General features: G+C 41.0%; 1 pseudogene; it reads right to left on the bottom strand.

Annotated features, from left to right (window-relative positions):
* Positions 1–371: 371 nt before the first annotated feature.
* Positions 372–12172, bottom strand: part of LOC145418381 (cytochrome c oxidase subunit 1-like) — a 156250-nt pseudogene continuing 144449 nt past the window's right edge.

Below are 12172 nucleotides of genomic sequence, written 5' to 3' on the forward strand. Positions count from 1 at the left end.
TCTGCATCACTGGGATCAACCTCCGAGGGAACATCAGGCACTGGCATCTCTGACAAAACTGGAGTGGTGATGTCCTCACCCCTCACTAGTTCATTGCCAAGTATTAAATCAACACCACTCTCTGGTAAATAATCTACAGTACAACACCCAATCGTGCCGATCCATCAAACAACTGACATTTAACCTCACAAGAAACTAGCGGCAAAGTCTTTGCACCTGTTACTCCCCGCAAAAATTCCAAAAACAGCACCCATCGAAAGTACATAGTGGAAATGTGCTACGACATAATAAGTATCATGTAAAATAATATAAATTGAAGAATTAGCCAATACAACCCCCGTTAATCCTCCTACCGTAAATAAAAAAAAATCCTAGTAACACATAGAATGTCTATAATTAATTAGTGTCCCATGAAGAGTTCCTAACCACCTAAAAATTTTAATTCCAGTCGGAACCGCAATAATTATTGTCGCTGACGTAAAATATGCTCGAGTATCCACATCCATCCCCACGGTAAACATATGATGAGCTCACACTACAAAACCAAGAATCCCAATAGCTAACACAGCATAAATCATACCTAACCTTCCAAAAGCCTCTTTTTTTCCTGATTCTTGACTAACAATATGTGAAATCATCCCAAATGCAGGCAAAATTAAAATATAAACCTCAGGATGCCCGAAAAATCAAAATAAATGCTGATAAAGGACTGGATCCCCTCCTCCCGCTGGGTCAAAGAAAAAAGTGTTCAAATTACGATCAGTTAATAATATAGTAATCGCACCAGCCAAAACAGGCAAAGAAATTAAAAGCAAAATAGCTGTAATAAATACTGACCAAACAAACAAAGGCATACGATCCATCGTATATTAATAACAGTAGTCATAAAATTAATAGCTCCCAGACTAGAAGAAACCCTAGCCAAATGTAAAGAAAAAATTGCCAGGCCAACAGACGCCCCAGCATGAGCAAAACCTGCCGATAAAGGAGGATACACGGTTCAACCTGATCCAACCCCCTTTTCTACTATTCCCCTTAGTAAAAGCAAAGTTAACGATGGAGGTAATAATCAAAACCTTATGTTATTTATGCACCTAATAATAAAGGAACCAATCAATTCCCGAACCCACCAGTTATAATAGGCATAACTATAAAGAAAATCATAATAAAAGCATGTGCAGTAACCACTATATTATAAATCTGATCGTCCCCAATCAACCTTCCTGGCTGACCTAATTCAGCCCGAATTACCAAAGAAGTTCCAACTATCCTGGCCCAGGCTCCTAAAACAAAATATAAAGTTCCAATATCCATATGATTTGTTGAAAAAAAACACAGTTGCATTAAAATTTCATAGTGCAATTGTTAAGACGTTAGATTACAAATCTAAAAATGTGAGTATTCACTTAGATTTAACGTATATGTTAGTGTACAAGCACAAGAAGTTTTGATCTTCTAAGATAAGGTGAAATTCCCTGCCATATATTTCTATAATCCTCAAGGTTTTAAGTTAATTAAACTAAAAGCCTTCAAAGCTTTCAATAAAAGTAAAAATCTTTTAAACCTTGAAAATTACTGAAGGAGCAACTTACCTTTAGATTTACAGTTTAATACGTTCAAATTTCGACCACTTCATTCTAAAATGGCAGATAAATGCCTAAGATTTAAGCTCTGATCATGGAGATTCGATCTCCTTTTAGAATTTAATTTTTTATTAGTATATCCAGTATATGTGACTTCCAATCACGAGGGCTAGAAATTCCTAGAAAAAACAATGATCATTCTATCATTGATTATAATTTTAACACTTCTAATCAGATGTGCCGTTATAATCCTAGCTTCCATTCTAGCTAAAAAAAAAAAAAAAAACAATCATAGACCAAGAAAAAAACTCACCATATGAATGCAGATTTGACCCCAAAGGATCTGCTCGCTTACCATTTTCTTTACGATTTTTCTTAATTGCTGTTATTTTTTTTTAATTTTTGACGTAGACATTACCCTAATCCTGCCAGTCGCCTATATCCTAGAAATTTCTAATGTCTATTCCTGAAAAATAGTTGGCTTATTCTTTATTCTAATTCTTCTCCTGAGCCTTTACTATGAATGAGCCCAAGGAGCTCTTGAATGAAGATAATTTCTCGACTTCAAATAATAGGCTATAGTTTAATAAAAAAAATTTGATTTGCACTCAAAAGATGTCTCCCAAGACTAGCTTAACCCGAGATTTAGGTCAGAAGAGAGACTTCTAATCTCTGCTTAAAGCGGTTAAACTCCGTTTATTTCTCTTATGCAAAATTATTGGCTTCATAGGGACAGGAGTTTACAAACCTCCTAATAAGACACCCCTCCCTGCCCCACTTAAATTGTTCACAGAAAGTAAAATTTGTAGTAAACACACCTTCAAATTTCACCTTTTTATATTAATATATATCAACTCGCCTTATGTACTAACTTATACAAGACTTAAAGATAATGTAGAGTGACAGCCATATACAACTGTAATCGAACTCGGTCGGAACACTCCACTTTCTGTCCTGCTTATCTCACCTATAACATATACACAATTTTGGGTAAAATCAGTATACAGGCCGAATGAGATCAGGTTCTTATATTTGAGAGTCCCATGCGGCCATATACATTATGGAACGGAGTGCGGCTGTGCCCGAGGACCCCTTCACACACGCTCTCAACGGCTGTGTTCCCGGGGTCCTCAAGAGCCTTACCTCAAGATCGTCCCCATAATTTTTATTCTAAAATGGGTCTAATGCCACTTGTTAACTTACTAGGTCTGAGTCAAGTCTCTCTCATGAATATATAGTGGCTCCTTATTTAGCAGATTAGTGTACTGGAAAGCCAACTTTGATTTTACTAAATTTAGTCTCTTTTTATGATTTTACTAAAATTTACAGTGAAAATTTTATAGCAGCTTTGATCTAGAGTAAACTTCGAGATTCGCAAAATATTTATAATTTTTTTTTGTACCTAACCCGTCCTAAATTAGAACAATTTTTGTAGAAAATTTTTTAAACACACTTTCCTCGCCTGATTAAATTTACCGTAAAAAAATATAGTAAAATTATACTTTATTTTAACTAACAAGTAAAATCGAGCAGGTCTAAGCTAGGCTTTCCAATACACTAATCTACTAAATAAGGGGCCACTACACATTCATGAGAGACTTGATTCAGACCTGTTATATGATACAATAGGTGGCATAAGATCTATTTTAGTTTATGAGTGTGATCTTGAGGTAAGGCTCCTGAGGACCCAGGGAGCACTTTATGTGCGGGGTCCTCAGGCACAGCCGCACTCCATTCCATCACGGATTTGGCCGCATGGAACCTTCATGTATAAGAACGTGATAGGTCTTACTATGTATAATTATTTGACCCTATATATATTATATATGTTTCACAGCTGATATTCAGGTTGAACAGAACAAACTCTTCTCCTGCAACATCAAGAACTTCATTATTTGGCCTTACCCACAAGGAAATTGAAGAACCAGTGTCACGAAGAATGCGTACCGGACGCTGCACGCCATTCACCTTCACCGAACCATAATACAGGTAGGGGGCATACAAAGAAGCAGGGACAACATTGCTCGTCACCGCCTGTACCACACCTCCTGGAACAGTGGGATCCAACACAACTGTGGCCTTCTCCTTCCCACCTTCCGGAACAACATCAACCCTAGCAGGGGGTAAAACATCGGACTTTCCCTGATTAACAACAAGGGAACCAACTGAAGGGGTAACCACAGGAGCTCCACGAGAAACAAAGCTCACTGGCTTCACAACACCTGACTTTCGCCAACATCTATCTACAGTGTGACCTGGCTTCTTGCAATATGAACAAATAAATGGGCAGCGTGTAGGTTTTAAGGAAATGTGATGTGTATCAGGTTTGGGTGTGGAGTAATTCGTGGAGTTGAGCATCTGAGATGGTTGTTTGGGGAGCTGAGCGGGGTAACACTTCTGAGGAACACTCCTAGGAACTTCCTTACCATTATTCAAATTCTTAATCAATAAATAATCATCTGCATAAACTGCAGCCTCAGCAGCATTCTTAACTTTCTTATCAACAAGGCAAGTTCTTAAACATCAATCTTATCAAGGAAGTTCTCGAGGATAACAAGTTTCTTAAGCTTAACATAAGATTCTGAGACATCCTCACTTCGCATCCATTGATTAAATGCATCAGTCATCTGCCTACTGAAATCTACAAACATGCCATGAGGGCGCTTGCTGCAATTCCAAAATTTCTGCCTGTAAGCTTCAGGTCTCATCTCGTATGCACACAGTATGGCTTTTTTAAATACCTGATAATCCTGTGATTCTTGGAAGCTAAGACTGTCATAGGCCTTCAATGCTTTACCTTTGATTACTGTCTGAACTACAGATGACCAGCTGTCTCTGGGCCACTTGTTACCTGTAGCAATCTTCTCAAATCGGTCAACGAACTCCATAACAAACCACTCATCAAATGGGGGAAATAATTTAGTGGGTTCAACTGCTCTAAGTCCTGAAAAAGAATGGGGAAAATTAGTTGGGGCACTTGGGCAATTCATACCCATCTCATAGTCAAGCTTCATCTGCTCCAGTTTTATTTTCTCCTCCTGTAGAGTACCATTCTCCTCCTCCTTCTTCTTCAACTCCCTCTGAAGCTGTAGCGTCCTATTCTCCTCCTCCTTATTCTCCCTCTGAAGCTGTAGGTGATGCTGTAACGTCCTATTCTCCTCGTCCTTCTTCTCCCTCTGAAGCTGTAGCTGAAGCTGTAACATCCTATACTCATGATCGTGCTTAGCCTGCTCTGCATCACCAGATTCTTTCTGGTGGATGACAGTGATCTCAGCTAAACTATCATGGGACGAAGGAACTGATCTAGAAACTGATTCAAGGTCTGGTATGGATCCAGGGACTTCATATGAGTCTGTGCCAAACAGTCGGTGGCAGATTAAGTTAGTTAACGGGAAGGCATTACGTGACTCACCCTGAATATCAAGAGTTTGAGCAACCAAGCATAACTCCTGCATCTGCAACCTCCTAACCTTATCCTCCGCTGGTCGTGAGTTAAAGTCAACTGCATCTTGCTGGCTCACATTATGTAGGGGCGCCACGGTATATCACTAGGTTTAACCTCCATAATGACACACACCAATGACACACTAATAATAAAAGTATCACGGTATTATCCTGGCGAGGTAAAGCCAATTTATATGTTACGAGATGGGAGTAGGCAACACAAGATAACAATCTGACTGCGTAAAAACTGAGAAAAAACAAAGTGAAAAGGGAAATAAACAAAGGGTTAAGTAATGAAAAACAAACTAACTCCAATCTCGCAACGCAGGTCCGAAAGTAAATAAAAGCAGCTGACGTTAGCAAGGGCGGAAAAAAAAAAAAAGAAAAATATACCTAATATAATACAAGCTAATAATATTTACAATACTTACAATGAGATAATGAAAAACACAAAAGAATGAGGGGGAAAAAAATCAACCTAATAATACCCTGAAAAATCACACTAGGCCAAAAAAAAGAACTAAAAATCATACAAAAAGATAACTAAACTGCACTCAATTGCCACAAATGATGATAATAAAAATACAGTAGTAGTAGTAGTAATAATAATAATAATAATAATAATGTCACGGGGTTTTTAAAATATCACGGTAATTTTGATATAAATGCTTAAATATTATTTAAATAGATAATAATATTCAATAATATTGAAGAGCAGAGACAATGATTGTCTTGCTACATCAAGCAACGATTACTTTACGCTGGCTTAGCACGATTCTCTGAGAACGAGAATTTATAAACTTCCTCAACAGTACACAGCAGAGACTAATTACTCACAATTGCTGAATTACTGTACTGTTAGCCTCTGGAGAAAGTTACATCACCCCTGACAATAAATAACTAATACTAATAATAATAACATCAGGTTCTTGCTGATGCATTAACTCCTGGCACAACGGATTTTAAGTTAATACAACAAGACTGGTCTAAGTACCAGTTATGAATAGTAAATGTTTATGCAAGCTAGGAGCTATATGGAAAATAAGCTTAATTTGGATTAAATGAAACAAGAGTTTACTTACATTAAGCTCAAGAAAGGAACTGTTAAATTTATTAATCACAAAAAATAAATTTAACGTTACAATTCAAATCAATTAAATGAGACGCACTCGCTCACTCACACAGAAGCTAAATACTTACGCCTAGGAAAAACACCTTAACTAAACTCTTAAAACTACAAAATACACAAAAGAAATACCAGTCGATGAATGCTATGTATCACCACTAAGGTGGGAGGACTGGATTAACTGTCTCAGTGGAGCTTGGGTGCTAGCGACCTCTCACACTTCTTGGAGCACAGGACCTTCCTCCGTCACAGCAAACACAAGACTGCTTTCAAATAATGTATAGGCAGGACGCACAAGCTACCAGAAGAAGGCGTGGCTAACGGTTTAGGCGAGCAGAGGCGAACGATAAAGAAACAATTGTATTGCTCAGTAGCGCACTTAGTGACGTGCATTAAATCGGTCACTTTTAAACAGTGACGAATGTTTTGAAAAGTATACCCCGAAATGGAGGGAGAAACGGTTAGCTGAGCGATACACAGTGAGCTTTCCACTAATAGTTCGCGGCTTCTCACAAAACGGAAATGTCGTGAATTGATTCGTGACATTACGCCCCTACAAAATTAAATTTTTTCCTTATGGGAAAAAATTTGTGGATATATATATATATGTATACATCCTAAGTCATTCGCACAAGATTCACACTGTGGTGTGTGTGCTATCCTGCTACAGGAGAAAGTCGCAGTCGTCAGTGAGCGAAAAAACCTCGTATTTATGTTAATAGAAGCAAGCTTGAGGGAAAAACTCCGTGACGACGGTGAAAATCCTGTACTCAGGTCAAACTGAGCGAAAATTCGCTACATTTACACTGACAACTAATTGTTGTGTAGCGTGGTGTATGTAATACACGGTGTAGGTGTGACAGTTGTATTGTAACTGTACCTACGTGTAAAATGACACAGTAAATAATAATATGGCGACGACGAAGGCAGAGGAGAAGAGGCGGCAGCGTGCAGCAGACGATCAGCTGGCCCGCACAGCAAAACTGCTACACCCATTGCTGAACCTGCAAAACCAATTAAGGTGGAGCATCAAAAGTGTCAATGAGACAAAATTCTTATTATGTTACAATTACTCTCTCTGGCTAGCAGTCAGTACATGCTATGAAAAGTACACTCGAGGTCGCCATTAATTTTAGCACACGATTATGGTCGGCCAGTTGAGAATCCCTGTGCAAACTCGGGTCCTCCATAGCCTCGAACTGCACACGGGTCCTCAACCTGTGCCTCAACCTACAGTACTTATATTAATATCGGAGAGCTGAGAAACCTTGTGCAAACTTGGGTCTTCCATAGCCTCAAGTCGCCTCTGCAGAGTTCTCACTTCCCCCTTAACCTACAGTACTTATATTAGTATCGGGGAGCTGAGAATCCTTGTGCAAACTTGGGTCTTCCATAGCCTCAAGTCGCCTCTGCGGAGTTCTCTCTCGAACTTCCCCCTTAACCTACAATACAATACTTATATTAGTACCAGGAAGCTGAGAATCCTTGTGCAAACTTGGGTCTTCCATAGCCTCAAGTCGCCTCTGCGGAGTTCTCTCTCGAACTTCCCCCTTAACCTACAATACAATACTTATATTAGTACCAGGAAGCTGAGAATCCTTGTGCAAACTTGGGTCTTCCATAGCCTCAAGTCGCCTCTGCGGAGTTCTCTCTCGAACTTCCCCCTTAACCTACAATACTTATATTAGTATCGGGAAGCTGAGAATCCTTATGCAAACTTGGGTCTTCCATAGCCTCAAGTCGCCTCTCAACTTCCCCCTAAACTTACGGTACATAATATGTATGTACAGGCCCTGGACATAATGTGTCCTGTGGGGCCAATGGGCGAGACGTCAGGTCTGCACCCACTTCACCACTACCCTGTCTCTCAACTGACTCAGAGATTACAGGTGTAGTTACAAATGGCACAGGAAGGGCATGTCCCTGATTAGTGGTGATACTTTGGCACACACTGCAAGAACGGACAAAACTATCTATGTCCCGTCCCATCCCTGGCCAGAAAAAGTCAGCTCGGATACGGCCCTGGGTCTTCCTTTTGCCCATGTGACCTCCTGAGACTGAACAATGACCCCATTGTAACACTGCTAGGCGGTACTTGGCAGGAACGACAAACTGCAGTCGAACCTCGCCCTCGGGTGTTCGTGACTCACGGTAGAGCCGTCCTTGTTTGCGAAGGAACTTGGCTCGACCTCCCCGTGAATACTTTATCACTCGACCCTTTTGTTTGTTCCGCACGGCAGCAAGTGTCGGGTCAGAATGTTGTTCTTGCACAACAAGTTGACTACACATCAGATCTTGCGGCGATTCAATGATCACTGGGGTGACACAATCTGGAGCCTCAGTCATGGCTCGTGTTACCGCAGCAGCCGAAGTCTGAGTAGCGTCATCGGAGCAACTATCCTTGACTCCATTAATATTGCCTACTATAAAGTCAAATAGAGGCTCTGGCATGACAACCGCAAGTGTCGTACCAGTATAAAATGGAGATGCCACCTGGATACATGCCTCAGGGAACAATCTCACTGATCCATCAATAAGCTTTGCATGGATCTGTCGACCTGTATACTGCTCAGGCCGAACTAAACTCTGCTTGACAGAGCAACCTGAGAACCATTGTCTCTCAGGACCTTCACAGGAATGCCTCCCACAAACCCTGGCTGAACAAGGAAGGTACTGTCACCTGTGGGAGGGCCTGTGGAGGAAGCAGCTAGCCACTCATGAGGCTGCTGAATTGATGTGGCAAACATTGTGCCTTGAGGGTTATATTGGGAAGATGGAACATTGGCCATCTGTGGAGGGGGGTTCACTGTCACTGTGGGACTAGTGAACTGTGGGGAAGTACCCACACTGGTAGGGACGTGACCACCAGGCTGCTGCTGAGGAATGAAGGCTGCATTCGCTTCCTGCCTCTTTTGAGCTGGTGGTGAAAAAGTTTGTCCCGACGGTCGGTTGCGTGGCTGATACTGCTGCTGGTTAGGGTACTTGTTGTACCTCTTCCACTCAGGTTTCTGAGTGTTTTGCCCCTGGTCCTTCCACTGCGGTTTTGGACCTTGGCCATTACTCTGAGAATGGCCTTGGTGCTGGGATTCAGTCTGAGACGGCTTCCCAGACTTGGCAGTATCTTTTCTGCTCCAGGTGTTTTGCTTACGAGCTTGATACCCGTATGCAGTAAAGAATGCGTCAGCCTTCTCTGCCATTTGGCTGGCATCTTTCACCTGGCAGATCTTAAGCTGTGCTATGAGCTCAGCAGGCCACGACCTCTCTAGCTGTGTACGCAGCATAAGGTCAATTATCCCCTCACGCGTGGAAGGAGTTTCATCTTTCTCCATCCACTCATTTAAGTAAGCTGTGAGACGATCAAGGAACTGAACAGCTGTCTCCTTGTCTTGGAAACGAGCTCGCATGAACTGAACTTTGGCGTCGTCTACTGTGAGACCATACGCCTTAATGAGTGCAGCTTTCATCATCTCATATGTGAGATTGTCTCCACGAATTCTGTGGAGAATATCGAGGGCAGGGCCCTCAAATAAACTAAGAAATTGGATCTGCTTAGCTGCCTCATCCAGCTGATACATGTCTGCCATGTCCTCAAAACGAGCTATGTACGGCTCGATTCGCTCGCTTTCCTTGTATGAAGGAAGCTTGATGCGTGGGGTCGCCAGGACATGTGCAGGAAGAACGCTCGTGGAGCTTGGACCAACTGCACCAGATGTATCTGAAGCCAAGGAATCTCGCTTGAGCTTCATCATTTCATATTCGTGTTTTTCACGTGCCTCACGTTCGGCACGTTCGTGCCTCGTTCTCGCTCGCGTTGTTCACGCTTCGTATTCGCTGTTCTCGCTCGTGTTCGCTGTTGTCGCTCTTTTTCTAACTCGAGCTCGCGTTGTTTCTGCTCGTGTTCGCTGTTCTCGCTGTATTCGCGCTCCTTTTCGCGTTCCTCACGCTGTTCTCGCTCGTATTCGCGCTGAATCTTACGCTCTTCACGGCATCATTCTCGCTGCTGCTCCTGATTATGCCGTGAGAGTATATACTCTTTAATTTCGGTTGGGTCCGAAAGACCCATTTCTTTGGCTTCCTGTAAAAATACAGTAGTAGCCATGGCGCTAATTTATTAAGCAAAACCGAAATTGAGTACTGACTGCTTAGCGACGAATACTAATAAACACAAGTAAAGAGTACAGACACAAGCTAGTGGTGACCAGTCTTATCCAGTTAACTGGCAAAGAATAAATCAAAAATGTAAATGACTGGGAAGACTCAATAATAAACACAATGGGTACGGCAACTTCCCAGGAGCGAATAAAATCGTCTGGCGTTACCAAAAATAAACGAGTTAAGTACTCTATTAATTAATAAAGCAAAAACTCACTTGCTAAATTAACGGTAAACACCAGTAAACTTGTGTCTATAAACTTTAATGATAAATACCTAAATATGAATGAGTGAGCACTATCTCGTGAATAGCTTTAGAGCTAGGAGTTAATATCCTGGAATGAGGTCGCCAATTGTCACGGGGTTTTTATAATAACACAGTAATTTTTAAATATAAATGGTTAAATATTATTTAAATTGATATTAATATTCAATAATATTGAAGAGCAGAGACAATGATTGTCTTGCTACATCAAGCAAAGATTACTTTACGCTGGCTTAGCACGATTCTCTGAGAACGAGAATTTATAAACTTCCTCAACAGTACACAGCAGAGACTAATTACTCACAATTGCTGAATTACTGTACTGTTAGCCTCTGGAGAAAGTTACATCACCCCTGACAATAAATAACTAATACTAATAATAATAACATCAGGTTCTTGCTGATGCATTAACTCCTGGCACAACGGATTTTAAGTTAATACAACAAGACTGGTCTAAGTACCAGTTATGAATAGTAAATGTTTATGCAAGCTAGGAGCTATATGGAAAATAAGCTTAATTTGGATTAAATGAAACAAGAGTTTACTTACATTAAGCTCAAGAAAGGAACTGTTAAATTTATTAATCACAAAAAATAAATTTAACGTTACAATTCAAATCAATTAAATGAGACGCACTCGCTCACTCACACAGAAGCTAAATACTTACGCCTAGGAAAAACACCTTAACTAAACTCTTAAAACTACAAAATACACAAAAGAAATACCAGTCGATGAATGCTATGTATCACCACTAAGGTGGGAGGACTGGATTAACTGTCTCAGTGGAGCTTGGGTGCTAGCGACCTCTCACACTTCTTGGAGCACAGGACCTTCCTCCGTCACAGCAAACACAAGACTGCTTTCAAATAATGTATAGGCAGGACGCACAAGCTACCAGAAGAAGGCGTGGCTAACGGTTTAGGCGAGCAGAGGCGAACGATAAAGAAACAATTGTATCGCTCAGTAGCGCACTTAGTGACGTGCATTAAATCGGTCACTTTTAAACAGTGACGAATGTTTTGAAAAGTATACCCCGAAATGGAGGGAGAAACGGTTAGCTGAGCGATACACAGTGAGCTTTCCACTAATAGTTCGCGGCTTCTCACAAAACGGAAATGTCGCGAATTGATTCGTGACAAATAATAATAATAATAATAATTGCAATAGGATGCTGATACAAAGTGAAAAAGATGTACAGACATTACATACAACACAAAACTGCCTCTTCTCCCTCTCTTCTCCACACAAACATACCCTCTCTCGACGTCAACCCACAAATAACTGTCACCATCCAAAATTATCCCCTATAACCTCGGGCTGCATGCACGCGTGCATAGGCAGCTGGAGCAGACGGGAACTATACACAAAGGAGTTAAGCAACCCATTCCTTCCCCTATACTCTAAGTATTATGAATATTGCTGGTGAATACAAACCCTTATGTCGCGCCAGCCTCGTCATCTATGTGGTAACTTTTCTGACACCTCTTGCTTAAAACCCGCAAAAGTCAAAAGGATCGACAGGCCGTGCTTTTGCAGTCCGTATTCGTACTGAAAATCAGGATCAAGCCAGCTTTTGCCTTTTTACTCTACGCGAGGTTTCTG

Source organism: Coenobita brevimanus, chromosome 114, assembly GCF_032717465.1.
Source record: "Coenobita brevimanus isolate Jiangsu-jjx chromosome 114, ASM3271746v2, whole genome shotgun sequence".
Classification (NCBI taxonomy): Eukaryota; Metazoa; Arthropoda; class Malacostraca; order Decapoda; family Coenobitidae; genus Coenobita; species Coenobita brevimanus.